Source organism: Accipiter gentilis, chromosome 8, assembly GCF_929443795.1.
Source record: "Accipiter gentilis chromosome 8, bAccGen1.1, whole genome shotgun sequence".
Lineage (NCBI taxonomy): Eukaryota > Metazoa > Chordata > Aves > Accipitriformes > Accipitridae > Astur > Astur gentilis.
This window is the reverse complement of record NC_064887.1, coordinates 44,585,545-44,604,076: the sequence shown is the minus strand read 5'-3', so window position 1 is coordinate 44,604,076 and position 18,532 is coordinate 44,585,545. Positions and strand designations below refer to the sequence as shown.

The 18,532-nt window shown below is 47.0% G+C and overlaps 1 long non-coding RNA gene across 33 annotated transcripts in view; it reads right to left on the bottom strand.

The window, feature by feature from the left end:
- Window positions 1–18,532, bottom strand: part of LOC126041662 (uncharacterized) — a 45,759-nt gene that overhangs the window by 4,984 nt on the left and 22,243 nt on the right. For 8 of the 33 annotated variants that reach the window (XR_007506955.1, XR_007506939.1, XR_007506945.1 and 5 more), the window contains 6 exons: window positions 18,192–18,254; window positions 8,327–8,373; window positions 7,067–7,183; window positions 6,133–6,245; window positions 5,046–5,231; window positions 518–580 (listed from right to left, as the gene is read on the bottom strand). This is a non-coding gene — a long non-coding RNA (uncharacterized LOC126041662). Of the gene's footprint in view, window positions 1–517; window positions 581–5,045; window positions 5,232–6,132; window positions 6,246–7,066; window positions 7,184–8,326; window positions 8,374–9,179; window positions 9,243–9,807; window positions 10,211–11,939; window positions 12,555–13,505; window positions 13,685–17,337; window positions 17,385–18,191; window positions 18,255–18,532 lie in introns of those variants that run through there. The other 25 variants (XR_007506952.1, XR_007506951.1, XR_007506950.1 and 22 more) reach the window with 9 other exon arrangements.

Here is an 18,532-nt window from a genome sequence, read left to right as displayed (position 1 = left end):
CCCCTCAACTCTTTGCATGCAAAGAGCCCAAAGTCACTAAACCTTCTACGCTGCCTCTACAATGCCATACAAGACACACACGAACATAGAACCATGTAATTCACGTGCAAATATAATGCCATAAAAGGCAGTACTCTTACCTCGGCCAAGGCAAAACAACTCAGAGCACTGCCATACCAGACAAAATGGAACAGGGCCAATGCAAGAGACTCTCACCTGACAATCAATACAAGTACAGACCAAAACAATACAAAACCAATACAGAATCATAGAAGGCAAGGCAGTCTCAGGTGGCAATCGATACAAGTACAGAGCACTGCAATACAAAACACAATGCAGGGCCAGGCAATGCGAGACAGTCTCACATGACAGTCAATACAAATAGACAACAAAACAACACAGGGCAAAGGCAAATACAGACCAATACAATGCAAGAAAACTGCAAAACACAGCAAAGCAAAGCAGTCTCACAGAGCCACCGGACGCATCTTCCTTCAGAGTCCACTCCCGGACCCACCTCCTTACAGCGCTCTGCTGCCTTCCCGCATTGCTCGGTGGGACACATCTTGTCCCTCCACATCTGAAAAAAAACCCCACAAACATATTGAACGAGTCACCTGGATGCAGAGCAAGAGCTTCACAACTCCAGAGGTCTTGATTCCATCTACAAAGTCCATCTGGAGTCCAGCTACAGCCTGTCATTTAAAAAACAACAAAAAACAACAACAAAAACCAATCCCTCCCCCCCCACTGTAGGGTTCAATTATATGGAACTTAGTTACTGGGCCTGAAAGTAGCTCATGGTCGCAAGAGTGTTCCAGACACCTTTGAAGGCCCTGAACAGAACAAACAAGAAGACAGAAGAAAGAACCCGATTAGAAAAACACAGGTGCACATTCCACGATAAAGGCAACTTGGCACAGCCGGCCTCAATTCAGGGGCTTATCTCGACCGATTGGACTAAGACAAGTTTTGCATGCTCTAACATCGCCAATTATATCCTGTGTGTATGTGCGTGTACAGAGCGAGTATAACTAACTGTATCTTAGGTTTATACGCGTGGACAGTATCGATGTAACCAATCACCGCTTATGCTTGTGCGCGTGGACACCATATGCTTGCGTGCAACAGCCAATCAAAGCTTCTAAACAACTTAGAGAATTGTATAAGAATGATCAGCTAAGCTCACTAAAGGGGCAACTTTAATCATCATACTGGTGTTCTAACGTCCGGGCCCCGCATGGAGTAACCCTAAACCCTACAACCCACCAACCAGAAAAAAAAAAAAACAGGGCCAAACTTGGAGCCCATCACATGCAAGTCTTAACACCTTGGAGAGTCAAATCCGCTTCACTGCCCCTCAACAACCCCTGCCACACGGCTCCAATCGTCTCCGTGAAACACTATCGGCACGGCTGTCCACGCAGCCCGCTGATGGCTACTCGAGCCCAGATGACTGTACAACCCTCGCCTAAACGGTCTAGGCACATCAACGTTTCACCCGTAGACTGTTATCGCTGTTCCATCTACCCCTGACGCTACATCCCCAGACAGAGCAGCTCCAAGCCAAGCACACCGTGTGCAGAACGTCACCACGCGGAACGCTACCAACGAGGTGATTCAAAGAGAGAGAAAACTCTCGGCAAGAAGAATGACCCCCGGATGGGAGGCGCCGTCGAGCAAGATGACCTACGGGGCCGCAACCGCGAGGCCAGGAGGCTCCACGGCAGACCCAGAGGAGTCAAATGGAGCGGCCTATTACAAGACAGCACTGTCAAAACCCAGACGACAGATGCGCCAGAAGCCTGGCGTCAAGACCTAAGAATGTCAGGATGCGGGGAAGAAGTCCCAGTCCGAGAAAACGGACGGCTAGAGAGCAGAGATGCCGATGCAGCCCGAAACAATGCTGCCATAGAGCACCGACCGGAACCCGCCGAGACCTACCCATGCTTTAGAGCTCCAAGCACAAGAAAAGAAGCACCCAATTGGCACTGGGCCGATGAGCAAGAGCATTCGAAACCCTACGGACAGCACCCGAAGCGCATGCCTCGCTCCTCCGGTGCAAAGCGCGACAAGGACATCGAGACCCGAGGAAGGTCTAAGTGCACAAGACAGACTACACAAACTACACGCCACCGCGGACACGGGCTGGAACTGCCCTGTCCGGCACACACGGGTCTCGTGCTGAAAAGCAACCCGCTCCCTTTGCCTGCGCAAAGGCGACTGCTTTGGGACAGCCCTCTCTCCTGCGCTAACTTTAAAACTCCTCCCTGCTATTCCCAGCTTTGTCCCTTCCTCCCAGCCTGGTCCCTCAACTTAGCTTTCAGAGGGCCGAGGGTCCAAATCCATCCTCCACAAAACCACACGGGCTAACTGGGATGGTCCTCGAGGGGACACATTGCTCTTCAACATCTGCAATGAAAGAAACAAACAAACAAATCAGAAAAGGGAGTAGGCATCCCGCTGGCCAATGCCAACTACTTCCCCAACTCCCCTCTCCTCACGAGTGCCACCATGTTCGCTTCCCCACTCATTCCAGAGTCAGACCCTGCAGCCGTCATCACTCGTGGTACCTAAGGTACCGAGAGAAACCACGTTAGCGTGGCACTCATGAGAAGCCATCGGCCCCATGCTCCTCCTCGCTAATCCACAGCTCAGCTCAAACGCTCATCCAATTCCAAAGGTGGCCCGCACAGTGCCTCCAGAACAGAAGGTAAATGCTTATCCAAGCAGCCCCATAATACTTCGCTATTCAACACCGACCTGGCCGACGACCGCCTCAACTCAGACCGCTCACCGGCATGCAGCTTTGCAGGAGATGTTATAGCAGACTTCACGGTACATAAAGGGTGCCTATAAGAAACCTGCAGAGGGACTTTTTACAAGCGTGTACAGGAATAGGACAAGGTGGTAACGGCTTTAGTCCTAAAGAGGGTACATTTAGTTTAGGCATTAGGAAGACGTTTCTCACTAGGGGTGGTGAGGCACTGGAACGCGTTGGCCAGAAAACCTGTGGATGCTCCCTGCCTGGAAGCATTCAAGGCCAAGTCAGATGGGGCTTTCAGGAACCTGGTCTCGCAGAAGGTGTCCCTGGGGGGCTTGGAACTAGAGGATCTTTATGGTGCTTTCCAACCCAAACCATTCTACGATTCTATGACATTCAAATCCAACTGCAAAACTCCTCTGAGAAGGACTGGTGAACCCTCCTCCCTTTCCCCAGCAGTCCCAAAACTTAAGAAACCCCTTTTCTTCTCCTCAACTGTCAGGAAACAAACCCCACTGCTTCCTGACACCTCCTGCCCTCAATTTGCAACCCTGAACCCCCTTCAGTGGCTACTCCTCAGGAGCCGCTCTTCTGAGCCACTTCCCAAATTCTGGGGGAACCTCCTAACCTACAGCTTCCCAGAGACTCTGAGCTCTGCTACATGCCCACAAAATAAAGTCAAGTCCCAAGGCTTGTAATCTATGAGGGGCCTGCCACCAGCTGCAAAGATTCTAAGGACAACGTAGCATTGGGTGGGCAATGAGGAAAGGCAATGAGGCATCCCAAACCCTGAAAGGTTGTGCCTCACAGCCTTTCTACTTTCTTCAGAAATACTAAATCTCTATATACAATTACATACAAGACATTCACTGTAACCCCTGCTAAACAACGTCACCGTCAATCCCGTTAAGAGAAATATCAGCAATGTAGACAGCATACAGCAGAACTGGTGAAGAAAACAAGGTTCCTTTTTCAATGAAGTTGGGAATTCCAGGGAAACACAACACATGAAGAATTAAGAAAAAAAAACAAACAATGCATACTATTAAACCATCTTTCTACCCCTGAACTCTCAAAACAAAATTACTGACCTGAAAAAAGGAAAAAAAAAAAAAAAAGCAGCTGTATACAAGTGTTACTTTCTACCACACATGCTGCTGAACCTTGACTGGTCCTCAAGCACTTACCTCAGGCAGACACCTCTTCCCAAAGGGCTGAGCCAGCTCAAAAGCTGCAAAGCACTCAAGGAAGAGCTGAGCACCAACACCAGAGAAACCCAGGAGCACAATAAGCTCCCTCAGCAGAGGCTGTGGCTCAAATACCCCCGAGCCTCCACCCACCACCCTTAGCACAATCACCTGGGAAAGGGGAAGGACAAACCACCAGCAGTTATAGAGTCATCTGGAGGAGCAGCAGCACTGTTCTCACCTGCCTTAAATTTACAGCAAATGAGACCCTGAACAGAGAAGGTAACTCCCCAGGAAATGACACTACTTGCTCCTATGCTGTAGCTACACCTATTGCATCAGCAATGGGACCAGGTAGGGAATTCAAATTAATTTGTCTGGGGTGTAGACAGAAAACAATAGATGCCCTTCTAAACTAGGTAAGAAACTAGCTCATTAAATGCAATGACATTGTTGTTATAAAAAATGATGTGCTTTAGTTTCCTATAAAAAAGCCAAAACACTCTGGGGTTATGCTTCATTTCTAGCAAGACTGTGCATACCACCTTACTTCTACCAGAACTACCTTCTGGATAGGAATGAATCAAAAAGCAGAATTCGATCCCTTAAAAATTCCATCTCCAAAATATCTCTGGTTGCAAAACAAGTTATTTACTGTGAATAGCCAATGATGCAGAGTCCCCCTGAGCATGTCTCCAGCTGACTCCCTTAACAGAGGTACAAGAGCCTCAAAGCACAAAAGACACCAAAAAAACCCCATGGAAATACATGGGAGGGACCAGGCAGCAGCCATGCCCCACAAGGACAGGTCAGGTCAGGGCAGGGGGGCAATGACAGCCCCTGCAGTCATGCAGGAAAGGGTCAGCAGAAGCCACACCCCCACGGTTCAGGGGGGAGGGGGCTGCAGCCACAAATGACACCAAGACAACATGGAACTTCGGGGATACATGGCTGGTGGGGGGAAGGGGGTGATGCCCTCACCAATCGGCATGGGAAAAAACTCACAGGGATGGTGGGTTAGATGGATAATTTGCGGTGGTAAGATATGTGTGCAAGAACATGCACAGGCTGGGGGGGTCATGCATGAGGTTTACCTTCACCAGGGGCTCCACCCAGGTAATCCACAGTAGGTAACCGCATCTGGGATAATCTGCAACAGCAGTTCCACGCTGGGTTCTTGACCCAACACCAGATAATCCACACTGCCTGCCCCATGGAGGGGGTGCTTCCCACAGGATGGGGCATCTGCTGAGCATCACCACACCCTTACGACAACACATCTAAAAAATGAAAATCACAAACTGTATTTCAGCATATTAAGAAAATAACACCAAATGAATAGAGGAATTCCAGCAAAGGGAGAGGCTAGCAGGTGCCCTAATTAGGACTCGAGCTAAACAGGCCAGCTCACAATACAACACATCCTTTAGAATGTAGACTGAGGAAAAATGGTTTGCTGTTAGATAACTGTTTAAGTGAGATTTGATAAATGATCATATATTAACATTATGGTTGAAACAGTAGACAAAGGGTATCTGGGGACATAATTACAAAAGTGTAGTAAAGTGATGAACTAGTAATTATTCATAAGTTTTGCAGTTCTTTGCTCTTATGACTAGATGTTCCTGTACACTAAATGAGAACAATGCTGAAATTGACCACATGTGATTGAAACTGCGTTAAGCTTCAAGATCAAAGAACAAGGACAAGAATAAAGACTTCGAGGACAGCCAGCAAGAACTTCAAATGGGTCGGCGGTCGCAAAAGCACCCCTTCATCTCAAATGGATCCTTCATTGCACGTGATCGGATGTAGGCAGTGCTATGATAATCGGTTGTCGTTGTTTTTATGTATATGTATACTAATCTGATTAATAAGCAATTAGTTATTCTATATAACCTGTTTGTGCTAAAGCTGTGGCATGCACACCAGGTGGAACTATCCGCCGTGCATCCAGCGCTGCAATGAAGAATGCCCACTTTCTAAAACTCCAAAACGAGTCTTAGGGAGTTTCTTCGACTGGCTTTTCAGTATCAGAGGTACAAGGGAGGAAAGGAGGAAAAAAAAAAAAAAAAAAAAAAGGCAGGGGTGTGGGAAAGAGAGGGGACCAGGGGAAGGAGGGGCAGGGAGGGACCAGAACGCTGAAGAGGGGAAACAGGACCCCGAGGGCCTGGGGCTCACCACAGCTTGTGTTCTTGGCGCTGCCAGGAGAATTTGCCAGTTCAGACACTTCTTTCTGCTCCTCTCCCGCTCCCCTCCTCTTCTGTAACTCCGGTGGCATGGCCGTCCTCCCCCTAGGAGAACACGCGAGACGTCTCATAGGTCTTGCAAGACAAGGCTTCCTAGGCACGGAGCCTCGCTCACTCGCACGCTACGAGGCCGTGCTGCATATGGACCCTGTGGTGCACCTCAGCAAGCCCCAGGGTCTGCTGTAGACGTCTGCATGTGGCATCAGGGTTGCAGGAGTGACAGCAGCCAGTCAACAGTTGCTGGCAAGAGATTTACAACAAAAAATAATGCCTGGTTCAGGTGGCAGCCTGAAGGCAGGCCACAAGAGACCCAAAGCTGCTTCATGCCAGAGAGGCAGCTCTGTTCGGCAGGAAACGCCGCGGCACAGCTGCAAGCGAGCGATACCCCGGCGACCGTGGGGCTCAGTCGGGGTGGGCACCTCCGTGCTATCAGAACTCTGCTCTCCTAATCCTGCACGCACGCAAGGCTTCTTGCGCGGGGCTTGTCTCTTATCAAAGAGACGCTGCACGGTGTTACTTAACCATCCTGCCCTCCGGTGTGCAAAGTAATTAGACGTTGAGGCAGGGAAAGCAAAGAGGCCTGCCGGCATATTAGATGTCCTCAGCAGAGGACCATAGAGCCCTCGAGGTTCCATCTTTGCTCCCCACAGGAGCGTGGCTCCGCACTCCTTGCCGCTCCTGCCAGCAAGTGTCACAATTGCCCTTTACTGCCTGCAACACGCAGTACCTGCACGGCCCCAGTACTGCCACTTACACAGCGAGAGGTGCTCGCTATAAAGCGGCGATGAAGAAAAGGACGGCCTGGCGAGATGGCAGGAGGAACATAGAGAGCCTCCAGCATTAGCCAGGCAGGGCTTGCAACTCACCTCGCGTCGTGGTTTAACGCCAGCCGGCAACGAAGGCCCACGCGACCGCTCACTCGCTCCCCTGCCCCCAGCGGGACGGGGAGACAATCGGGAGGGCAAAAGTGAGAAAACTCGTGGCTTGAAACGAAAACAGTTTAATCATCATTAAAAAGAAACAACAACAACTTGTAAGGAAAAGAAGGAAAAAAAATGACAGAGACCAGGGTGCAGGCAGCACACCAGGGGTCTGGAGCCTGATGGATGATGGGGGGTGGTGGAATATGGAGGAGGGAAAGGAGGGAGGCAGGGCAGGAGATAGGAGAGCAGGGGGAAACAACTCGTGTGGGTTAAAAACTCGTGTGGGTGAAGGGGGGGGGCTGGAGCAGGAGATGGGGGTGTGCATGGGGGAGACACAGACATAGTGGGGAGGGTAGGTGAGGGTACAAAGGTGCATGGGGGGGTACTAAAACCAGATGTGCTGCTTCACAGAAATACGGTCCCACCTGAATTCAGTAGAGTTTCTTCTGCTTTTAAACACTAATCAGGCACTTAAAAGCTTCAGTAGACTTGCAAACTGAAACCTCTGACAATTTACATAGTCTTATAATTTCTGATATCCAGGATATGTGAAAATAAATCTTTCAGTTTAATAGTTGTCACTGAGAAAGATACGTGTTAATCTAAACCACACAAGGGGAATAATATCATGTTCGCCATGTAGACTTTACTAAGAGCTTGAAATTAACTTCTCAGGATCTTTTAAGCTTCTAAGCATAAAATAATTAGTGTAGCTTACAGATGTGGAAGAGAAATATTTTGGTATCATAACCAAAGTAGCCTTCTCCTCTGTGAACTGCAACACAATCTGTAATATTGCATCAACACTTCAAAACCCACTCTGTCTCTCCTCTTTTCTCATCCAATGTTTTGTTTATTTCAAGAAATTCTTTCATTATCTATCCCATAAAATGAGAAATAGATTATTATGGAAGAGCTCCTAAGATAAAAAGTTAATGCATTAGACTAGCTGTGATATAAAAATTATTTGAGATATATTTATGTGTGACGTTCTGATGAATTATCTAGTTGTTTACAATTGCTAGGACTTCTCTCAGTAGTAAATCACCGGCAACGTGCATGAACACAAGAAACTATTCATGGGGCACATTCATCCTTTATGCAGTTAAATGAAGTTTTTAAATCACAAAAAGATTTGGCTGTTACACAGTCTGTGTAAATAACATGATAGTAACCCAAACCCCAAGACCATGTCTCTCCTACTTTGCTCTGTTTCAGAAGAATCTCAGCTTGCAAAGCAGATCGGTTTTCTGCAACACAGATAACCAGGGTTCACAAAGTCAGACTTTTCATCAGTTAGAAGGCCACAGAAAGAATCATACAGAGACCAAGTATCTTTTCCTTAAACATGCTGTTTACAGACAGCTATGTTACCTCAAAGTGCTATGAAAGTTACTTTCTCTAAAACTATCTTCCATTTATTTTTCCTTTTTTTTTTTTTTTTCTTCCCTGAAAACAATCTTATAGCTTAATCCTTATAGGATTTTTTTCAAGTTTTGCTTTTTTTCTAATAAGTATCAACACATGAAAACTCTAAATAGTTTCAGGAAGGTCAGTATTTGCTACAGTTGCACTTGATCCAACTTCCCACTTTTTTTTCCAACAAGCAAACCAGTTCACCCAAGTTTCTTTCAAGAAAGTACAGATTCTGCTCTGTCTGCTAACAAGCAGGCGAAGGAGCTGCTGCCAATTTGAAAACTATATAGGCTCTGCTATGCCCATTTTGAACTGGGGAAGAAAAATAGCCCTTCTTGTTTCAATATTTAGGTCCACTTTTTCTCATTTGCAAAGCAGATCCACTGCCTTGGGAGACTGACCAGAATTAGCTGGAACAAACATTATTTTTGCCTAGGATCTGTTTGTTAGTTGAGAAAACAGTCACTATGTCTCTATAATAATATTACACGATTTCATCAATACATTTCTGTCTCAAGGGGCCCAGTTGTATTTTATTTTCTAGTAACACATTATCTATCTAATTCCTGTCTCTGACTTAAGAGATGAGCAACATGCAATTTCTTCAATGTCTACTTATCACATGAGGAAGTCAACAAACCTCTTTTCACAGTTACAAGCAGTTTTCAAAGACGTGACAGTTCGCTCCGGTCATCAACTGACCCTGAACAAGTTGGAAAACATAAAAGGATCAATAAATGTGAGAAAGACCTTTGGTATGAGGGAACCCAGACAAAGCGGTGCAGCTTTCTTCCCTATTGATTCAAAGCGAATGCTGTTTGACCGCTGCTTATACGGATAATCCACAAATTATTTGCTATTCTTCTTAGCCAAAGGGCTAAGGCAGTGCCATCAGCAACTTCATAACATACCCTGAAACAAGAAGCAGATATTACAGCTCCAAGTCTGAGGAAACAGCATCAATGATCAAGACAGCTCTAACATGGAAGGCATGGTAAGTGGCAGTGGTATAAGGCACTAGCAATTTATCAGGGCTCTCTTTCAAATGCTGGCATTTTCTGTGACTTGGATTTTGCCTATTATTATGAGATCATTACATCACCTATCACACAAGTGTAACTTTGTTAACTTTGAAATAAAAGCTGCTAGACAATATACAACACAAAGTTAGACAAGCGAGGGCAGTACACAGTGATTTCACAGGCAATCTGGAAGTGGGCACCCGACTTGAATTCCCGACTTTGAAAACCTCTCTCCAAATGACTTACCATCTTTCACTGAGATCCAGCAGCAGCTCTCTCCTGTGCCTCATGCTCTTCTGTAGTCAGCCAAAGCCCACGGAGCTGCACTGTAAGCTTGAAGACCAGGATGCCAGCTTCATGTCCTATTTCTGTCACCTAGTTTTTATGTACCGTTTCTTGCTAATCAAAAGGCCCAGTGATTCCTCGTCACACATCACACTTGAGTTAGTACATCCAAGCATTATTTCTGCAGCGCTACATTTGCACGGATTAGCTGCTGAACCCTCCAGATGATGTACTGCTTTTCAAGAAGGGTGTAGTACAACTGGTGAGAATCTACAGTAAGTCCAAGAGGGTGCTCAACGACGTACAGAAGTCTGACTTCAAAGTATAAATTGAAAAACAGCTGCTTAACCTGGAAAGGGCAATACTGAAGAGAAATAACAATGTTTAAACTCTAAAAGTTAGCTATAAGGAAGAACTTTTGTGTACATTCACTGCACACAGGACACGGAATCATGGGGCTTAAATTACAACCTGAAAAACTTAGGCTATGTGGCAATCTTTGCAACAGTAGTAATAATTACAGGAAATATTTAAGAATAAATTAGGCAAGCATTTGTCAAGAATGGTACAGAAAGTTGATCATTCACCTCTAGAATGAGAGCAACACTAGACTATCTTTAAAGGTTCTTCTTTCCCCACTGCTGTCCCTCTCTGTATTTCTACCCTCAAACACAAGCATCATCCCCAGCTGTGCACTTACAATTATATCTGCACATGCACATGTCTAGATATGCAAATTTATTTCTTCGTTACACACAGTCGAAGGAGAGTACTCATAGGTAAGCCAATTTACATAAACAGCTTTTGAAAGTTAAACACCTCAGCTTCTTGCAAAACGTTAGCCCAACAGAACACCGGGAGCGGTATGTAAATCCTTATTCCAAAACTGTGTTCTCTTAAATCTTATGAAAACCATTTCTAATATAAAGCCTGACTTGTCTATTTTCTGACACTCCCCTTCTCTGTCATCAGGTACTTATTAGATAGTAAAACAACTGACGGGGCAAACACCATAACTAGCACAATAGCTGACTTCCGTAGCAGTTGCATATCATGTCTGAATAAATGTGAGTTTAGTAGGTACATAGGTAGATACACATTCATAAATGCACAAGAACTGAAAGGAGTAATCTGTAACTGGTAGACTAAGAACACTGCAATAGCATGCAATGTAAATCAACATGCACCTATAGGGAAGGGAAGTACAGAAACATTCTTCTGGATTTAAAAAAAAAAAAAAAAAAAAACAACAAAACAAAACGCAGCAATGGTAGGAAAAGGTACTTGGAACGTGCCACTTTCAATCTACTGAAACAATGTCTGCAACAGCAGTAAGAACACTGGCAAACTACCTTCTCTGTTCCACAGGGCCTTGAAACCCATACGCATTGTCTGTTGCCAGTTGCCATTAGGAAACAAAGGCACTGCGATCAGTAGAAGTGTGTAGAACACCAAAAATGAAACTTTTGAATATGTCACATGCAAGATCCTCATTCTCCGTACAGTCTACAAGGTTACACAATTGTAAAATACTTTGTAAGAATGAGAATCCTGAAGTTTGCCTTGGATTACAAAAGTTTTAAAATTCCGTTTTGTTTTGAGGTTTTTTTCCAAGGGTTTTAGAAATAAAAGCATCTTGGTAAAGTGATTTTCACACACTGCACAGACACAAGCAGTGTTTCTCCCACTGCGAGAGGAGTATAAAAATACTCTTATCTAATATGTTAGACAAGAGTGACCAAGGTCACAGGAGAATCTGTACTTTTCCACTAATTACAAGGAACGGGCCAGGTGCTTTGTGCCTCCTATGCAGCTGGAGCATGCAGTTGCCTGGTAACTTGTTCTGAGCTATTGCATCTTAATCACATATACCTGTAGGAATACCAAGCTGACCGCTTAGGTTTATCAGCCAAAACAGTTTACAGCAACACAATAGTTCAGAGCAATTCAGGAAGTTTAACACTGAATTTAGGTATGTGCTTATATGGTTTGATGAACAGAACTTTTATAAATGAAAGGGAAACAACAGATGACTTTAGAGCATACAAAAGGTATAGTCTACAAACCAAATATCAATTATTAGCAATATTTACCTGTTCAAAGGGCATCATGTAACGTCTCAGACTCAACAAGCATAAACTGACAGACTGTTATGATTTGAAAATTTTAAAAAAGTTCTAATAGCGTGCCCAAAATGGAGGTGTTTCAGTGTTCAGGCTAGACTCGTTGTCTCCGGTAAATACATATCTTAATTCTAACACAGGATAAAAACTGATTTATAAATTTCCTCTCGTAAAAATGAAACTGTTCCAATCACCCTGTTCACTCCTATTTAAGATATTAAATAGCGCAAATAAGAAGTAACTTGAATCAATCCCTCCCACCCAGCTATAAACCAGGACCATATACAGTCCTTGCAGACTACACAAGATCCTGTCTCATTCCAGCCATATCATTAGCATAAGCTGTGCAAACCCATGCAAATCAACAGGTTTTTCAGGCATAAAAGCAGACTCCAACAGCAGTTAAGCCACTTCTTACAACTGACAATGTCATACTTCCATCACTGATTATAGCACAAGAACAAAAAAGAATGGGTCTTTATTGTCCTTCATGAACTTGAGGGGCTGCAAGAAACCAGTGAAGTTACAAGCCTGGATTCTGTAACGTCACTATCAGCATAATTTCCAGATCAAAGATCCAGCCTCCTGTTAAGATCATCAAACATAATTTTGAGGTCAGAGGACAAGTCATCACAACACTAGGTTAGGTAGAGTATAAAACCTTATCATCAGATTCTCAGCTAGTTTAAGTCAATGTATTCTGTGTGTTCCGCTGAAGTCAATGAAACTAAACACACTATCACAGAAAAGAGATATTTCAGTATGCCTCAGACCTGGAAAACTATCTTGAAAAATGCCCATAACTTTTAACACAAATTCTCTGCACTTCCCACGATCTCTCAACAGCGAGCAGTAGTAAGACCCTAACATTTACTTGCAACGTATTTCTTGCATAGCATTCATTTTTATTTTAATTTTAAAAGGGGCAACTAATAGATAAGATTTTTGCAGCTACTCACAAAAATCAATAAGCAAAGACATTTGTTCCAAGATTTAAATTACTTGTATAATTTAAAAAACCAGCAAAGCTCTGTAAAGTAAAATAGATACATTTACCTACTAATGTAGGAAACTACAGACAAACTTCAGGAAATGACCAAAGGTGCAGAGGATAGCCTAATAGGCTAAAGGCAGAAAAACAACAACAAAAAAACCCCACAGGAGTTCTACAGAAAAATGAGTGAGCAGCCCACAGCACTGGCAGACAACAGATTTTTTTATCCCCACTTCCTCCACCCCTTCTTCTTATCCCCCCCCCCCCCCCCCCTTTTTTTTTAAAGGAAATAATTTTTCTATTGTGAAACACATTGTCAGTGATGCAGTTGAAGCCAAAAGTTTAAATGAGTTCAGGAGAGGATTAACCAAATTCTAAGACATGTGCCAACACAACTGCTATAGAAAGCATCTGCATCATGGTGAAATGCAAACAGCTACTCTGAGAACGACACATTATTATTCACTAAATTTGCCTTTTACCCTGTTGTATAGTTACTAATGTTGAAAAGACTCACTGCTGTGCAAGAAACTAAAACTTACAGCACTTCATGCTCGGAGAGAACTGTGGCCCACCAGCTCGTGTCTGTGAAGTCTTACAACTTAACACATTTCACGGCGTCCCTTCTTCGTGAAAAGACACACGCCACGCCGCCGTAAAGGGCAGCAACCGGTTTCCGACGTGCCAGACACACTGCCGGAAAGCGCGGCGTCTTTTCGTCGTGAAAAGAAACACGCCACGCTGCCGTAAAGGGCTGCAGGTGGTTTTCGACGTCCCCGCCGCACTGCCAGAAAGCGCGGCGTCCCATAGTCGTGAAACGGAGGGCGCCACACCGCCGTAAAGGGCGGCAAGCGGTTTTCGACGTGCCCGCCACGCTGCCGGAAAGCGCGGCGTCTTTTCGTCGTGAAAAGAAACACGCCACGCTGCCGTAAAGGGCTGCAGGTGGTTTTCGACGTCCCCGCCGCACTGCCAGAAAGCGCGGCGTCCCATAGTCGTGAAACGGAGGGCGCCACACCGCCGTAAAGGGCGGCAAGCGGTTTTCGACGTGCTCGCCACGCTGCCGGAAAGCGCGGCGTCCCATAGTCGTGAAACGGAGGGCGCCACACCGCCGTAAAGGGCGGCAAGCGGTTTTCGACGTGCCCGCCACGCTGCCGGAAAGCGCGGCGTCCCATAGTCGTGAAACGGAGGGCGCCACACCGCCGTAAAGGGCGGCAAGCGGTTTTCGACGTGCCCGCCACGCTGCCGGAAAGCGCGGCGTCCCATAGTCGTGAAACGGAGGGCGCCACGCCGCCGTAAAGGGCGGCAAGCGGTTTTCCTTCCCCGCGCCGCTGCTAACGGCACCCGCGTTAAGGGAGACTCGAGAACACCGTAGGGCCAGCTTGCCGCCCTCACGACAGGGCTCGGGGGCTGCCTGCGGCTGCAGCACAGGCTTCAGGGGAGGCGCTGCAGCTGGAGGCAGCCGCACGGGCCGAGCGGGGCCGGGGGAAGGCGCCGGGGAAGCTCCGGCGTCTCGGGGAGGCGCCCGCTGGCCGCGCCTGGGGGGTGCCCGCCTCCGTCCCCTCTTCCCTTCTGTCGGCTCTCGGGGACCTGCCCGGCGCTGCCCTGGCCCGGCTCGCCTCCGGCGGACCGGGAGCCTGCCGCGGCGGCCGCTTCGCAGCTTCCCGTGCGGCCAGCGGGCAGGAGGCACCCACCGACCCCGCTCCCTGCGCGCCGCTACGCTGCTCCCGGGGACCGCGCATGCGCGCCGGCCGTACGACGGCGTGCGAACGCCGGGCTGCAGTACCGCCCTTTGCCCACAAGGCGGCACCAGCGGCGGCGCTGCTGCGCACCTGTGCGGTGCCGGCGCTGCTGTTCCGCGCTTTGCGCGCGGAGCGCCCGCCGACACCGCGCCCGCGGGGCGGCAGCGGCGTTTCCTTACCGGGAGGGAGGAAGCAACGAGCGCGGCGGCACTTTCCCCCGGGGCCGCGCTGCCGGTACCGTCGGACCACGGGTGCCGTTACAAGGGCACCACCGCGCCTTTGCAGCCTCCGAGCTGTAGTACCGGATTTTGGGCGCCGGGCAGCAGCATCCCCGCCGTAACGATCCTCTTCCGAGCGTCAGCTGCGTGAGGGATGACTGACAGCTCGGCCCAGTAGAGACCAGCCGCAGGCGGCAACTCCTTACTGGGGGCACAGGGCTGACGTCGCCCTGCCCTTTCCCCACTCGCAGCCCGGGCAGTCCTCTTCATCGCCTCCCTTCCAAAAAGCACCCGAGCGGCTGGAGCGTTTACAGCAGTCAAGTGCAAAGAACAGACAATTCGGGCGGCCGCTTCTCTCCCTGCCCCCCCCCCACCCCATTATCTAGAGAGGAGAAGCAGCACAGGGAACCTGCAAATGGGGGGGCAGGGGGGGGAAGGAGGTGTCCCCTGGAGCAAGCCCCAGGGACTGCTGTATCCCTCTGCATGGGGCATCAGGGTTGCGGGAGCGACAGCAGCCAGTCAGCAGACGCTGGCGAGAGATTTACAACAAAAAATAACGCCTGGTTCAGGTGACAGCCTGAAGGCGGGCCACAAGAGACCCAAAGCTGCTTCGTGCCAGAGGGGCAGCTCTGTTCGGCAGGAAAGGCCGCGGCCCACCTGCAAGCGAGCGATACGCTGGCGACCCTGGGGCTCAGTCGGGGTGGGCACCTCCGTGCTATCGGAACGCTGCTCTCCTAATCCTGCACGCACGCAAGGCTTCTTGCGCGGGGCTTGTCTCTTACTGAAAAGACGCTGCACGGTGTTACTTACTGCCCTGCCCTCCGGCGTTCAAAGTAATCAGATGTGAAGCAGGGAAAGCAAAGAGGCCTGTCGGGATATTAGATGTCCTCAGCAGAGGACCATAGAGCCCTCGAGGTTCCATCTTTGCTCCCTACAGGAGCGTGGCTCTGCACCCCTTGCCGCTCCTGCCAGCAAGCGTCACAATTGCCCTTTGCCGCCTGCAACACGGCCCCAGTACTGCCGCTTACAGAGCAAGAGGCGCTCGCTATAAAGCGGGGATGAAGAACAAGGACGGCCCGTCGAGATGGCAGGAGGAACACAGAGAGCCTCCAGCATTAGCCAGGCAGGGCTTGCAACTCACCTGGCGTCATGGTTTAACGCCAGCCGGCAACAAAGGCCCACAGGACCGCTCACTCGCTCCCCCGCCCCCAGCGGGACGGGGAGACAATCGGAAGGGCAAAAGTGAGAAAACTCGTGGCTTGAAACGAAAACAGTTTAATCATTAAAAAGGAACAACAACAACCACTTGTAAGGAAAAGAAGAAGAAAAAATGACAGAGAACAGGGTGCAGGCAGCACACCAGGTGTCTGGAGCCTGACGGATGATGGGGGGTGGTGGTGTGGAATATGGAGGAGGGAAAGGAGGGAGGCAGGGCAGGAGATAGGAGAGCAGGGGGCGCAGGGGGAAACAACTCGCGTGGGTTAGAAACTCGCATGGGTGAAGGGGGCGGGCTGGAGCGGGGCGGGGGGGGGGGGCATATGGGGGAGACACGGACACAGGGGGTAGGGTATGTGTGGGTACAAAGGTGCACGGGGTGTACTAAAACAAGTTGTGCTGCTTCACAAAAACATGGTCCCACCTGAATTCAGTAGGGTTTCTTCTTCTCTTAAACATTAATCAGGCACTTAAAGGCTTCAGTAGACTTGTAAGTCCAAACCTCCGACAATTTACGTAGTCTTATCATTTCTGATATCCATGATATGTGAAAATAAATCTTTCAGTTTAATAGTTGTCACTGAGAAAGATACGTGTTAATCTAAACCACACAAGGGGAATAATATCATGTTCGCCATGTAGACTTTACTAAGAGCTTGAAATTAACTTCTCAGGATCTTTTAAGCTTCTAAGCATAAAATAATTAGTGTAGCTTACAGATGTGGAAGAGAAATATTTTGGTATCATAACCAAAGTAGCCTTCTCCTCTGTGAACTGCAACACAATCTGTAATATTGCATCAACACTTCAAAACCCACTCTGTCTCTCCTCTTTTCTCATCCAATGTTTTGTTTATTTCAAGAAATTCTTTCATTATCTATCCCATAAAATGAGAAATAGATTATTATGGAAGAGCTCCTAAGATAAAAAGTTAATGCATTAGACTAGCTGTGATATAAAAATTATTTGAGATATATTTATGTGTGACGTTCTGATGAATTATCTAGTTGTTTACAATTGCTAGGACTTCTCTCAGTAGTAAATCACCGGCAACGTGCATGAACACAAGAAACTATTCATGGGGCACATTCATCCTTTATGCAGTTAAATGAAGTTTTTAAATCACAAAAAGATTTGGCTGTTACACAGTCTGTGTAAATAACATGATAGTAACCCAAACCCCAAGACCATGTCTCTCCTACTTTGCTCTGTTTCAGAAGAATCTCAGCTTGCAAAGCAGATCGGTTTTCTGCAACACAGATAACCAGGGTTCACACAGTCAGACTTTTCATCAGTTAGAAGGCCACAGAAAGAATCATACAGAGACCAAGTATCTTTTCCTTAAACATGCTGTTTACAGACAGCTATGTTACCTCAAAGTGCTATGAAAGTTACTTTCTCTAAAACTATCTTCCATTTATTTTTCCTTTTTTTTTTTTTTTTTCTTCCCTGAAAACAATCTTATAGCTTAATCCTTATAGGATTTTTTTCAAGTTTTGCTTTTTTTCTAATAAGTATCAACACATGAAAACTCTAAATAGTTTCAGGAAGGTCAGTATTTGCTACAGTTGCACTTGATCCAACTTCCCACTTTTTTTTCCAACAAGCAAACCAGTTCACCCAAGTTTCTTTCAAGAAAGTACAGATTCTGCTCTGTCTGCTAACAAGCAGGCGAAGGAGCTGCTGCCAATTTGAAAACTATATAGGCTCTGCTATGCCCATTTTGAACTGGGGAAGAAAAATAGCCCTTCTTGTTTCAATATTTAGGTCCACTTTTTCTCATTTGCAAAGCAGATCCACTGCCTTGGGAGACTGACCAGAATTAGCTGGAACAAACATTATTTTTGCCTAGGATCTGTTTGTTAGTTGAGAAAACAGTCACTATGTCTCTATAATAATATTACACGATTTCATCAATACATTTCTGTCTCAAGGGGCCCAGTTGTATTTTATTTTCTAGTAACACATTATCTATCTAATTCCTGTCTCTGACTTAAGAGATGAGCAACATGCAATTTCTTCAATGTCTACTTATCACATGAGGAAGTCAACAAACCTCTTTTCACAGTTACAAGCAGTTTTCAAAGACGTGACAGTTCGCTCCGGTCATCAACTGACCCTGAACAAGTTGGAAAACATAAAAGGATCAATAAATGTGAGAAAGACCTTTGGTATGAGGGAACCCAGACAAACCCGGTGCAGCAGCTTTCTTCCCTATTGATTGGAAGAGAATGCTGTTTGGCTGCTGCTTCTACGGATAATCCACAAATTATTTGCTATTCTTCTTAGCCAAAGGGCTAAGGCAGTGCCATCAGCAACTTCATAATAAACCCTGAAACAAGAAGCAGATATTACAGCTCCAAGTCTGAGGAAACAGCATCAATGATCAAGACAGCT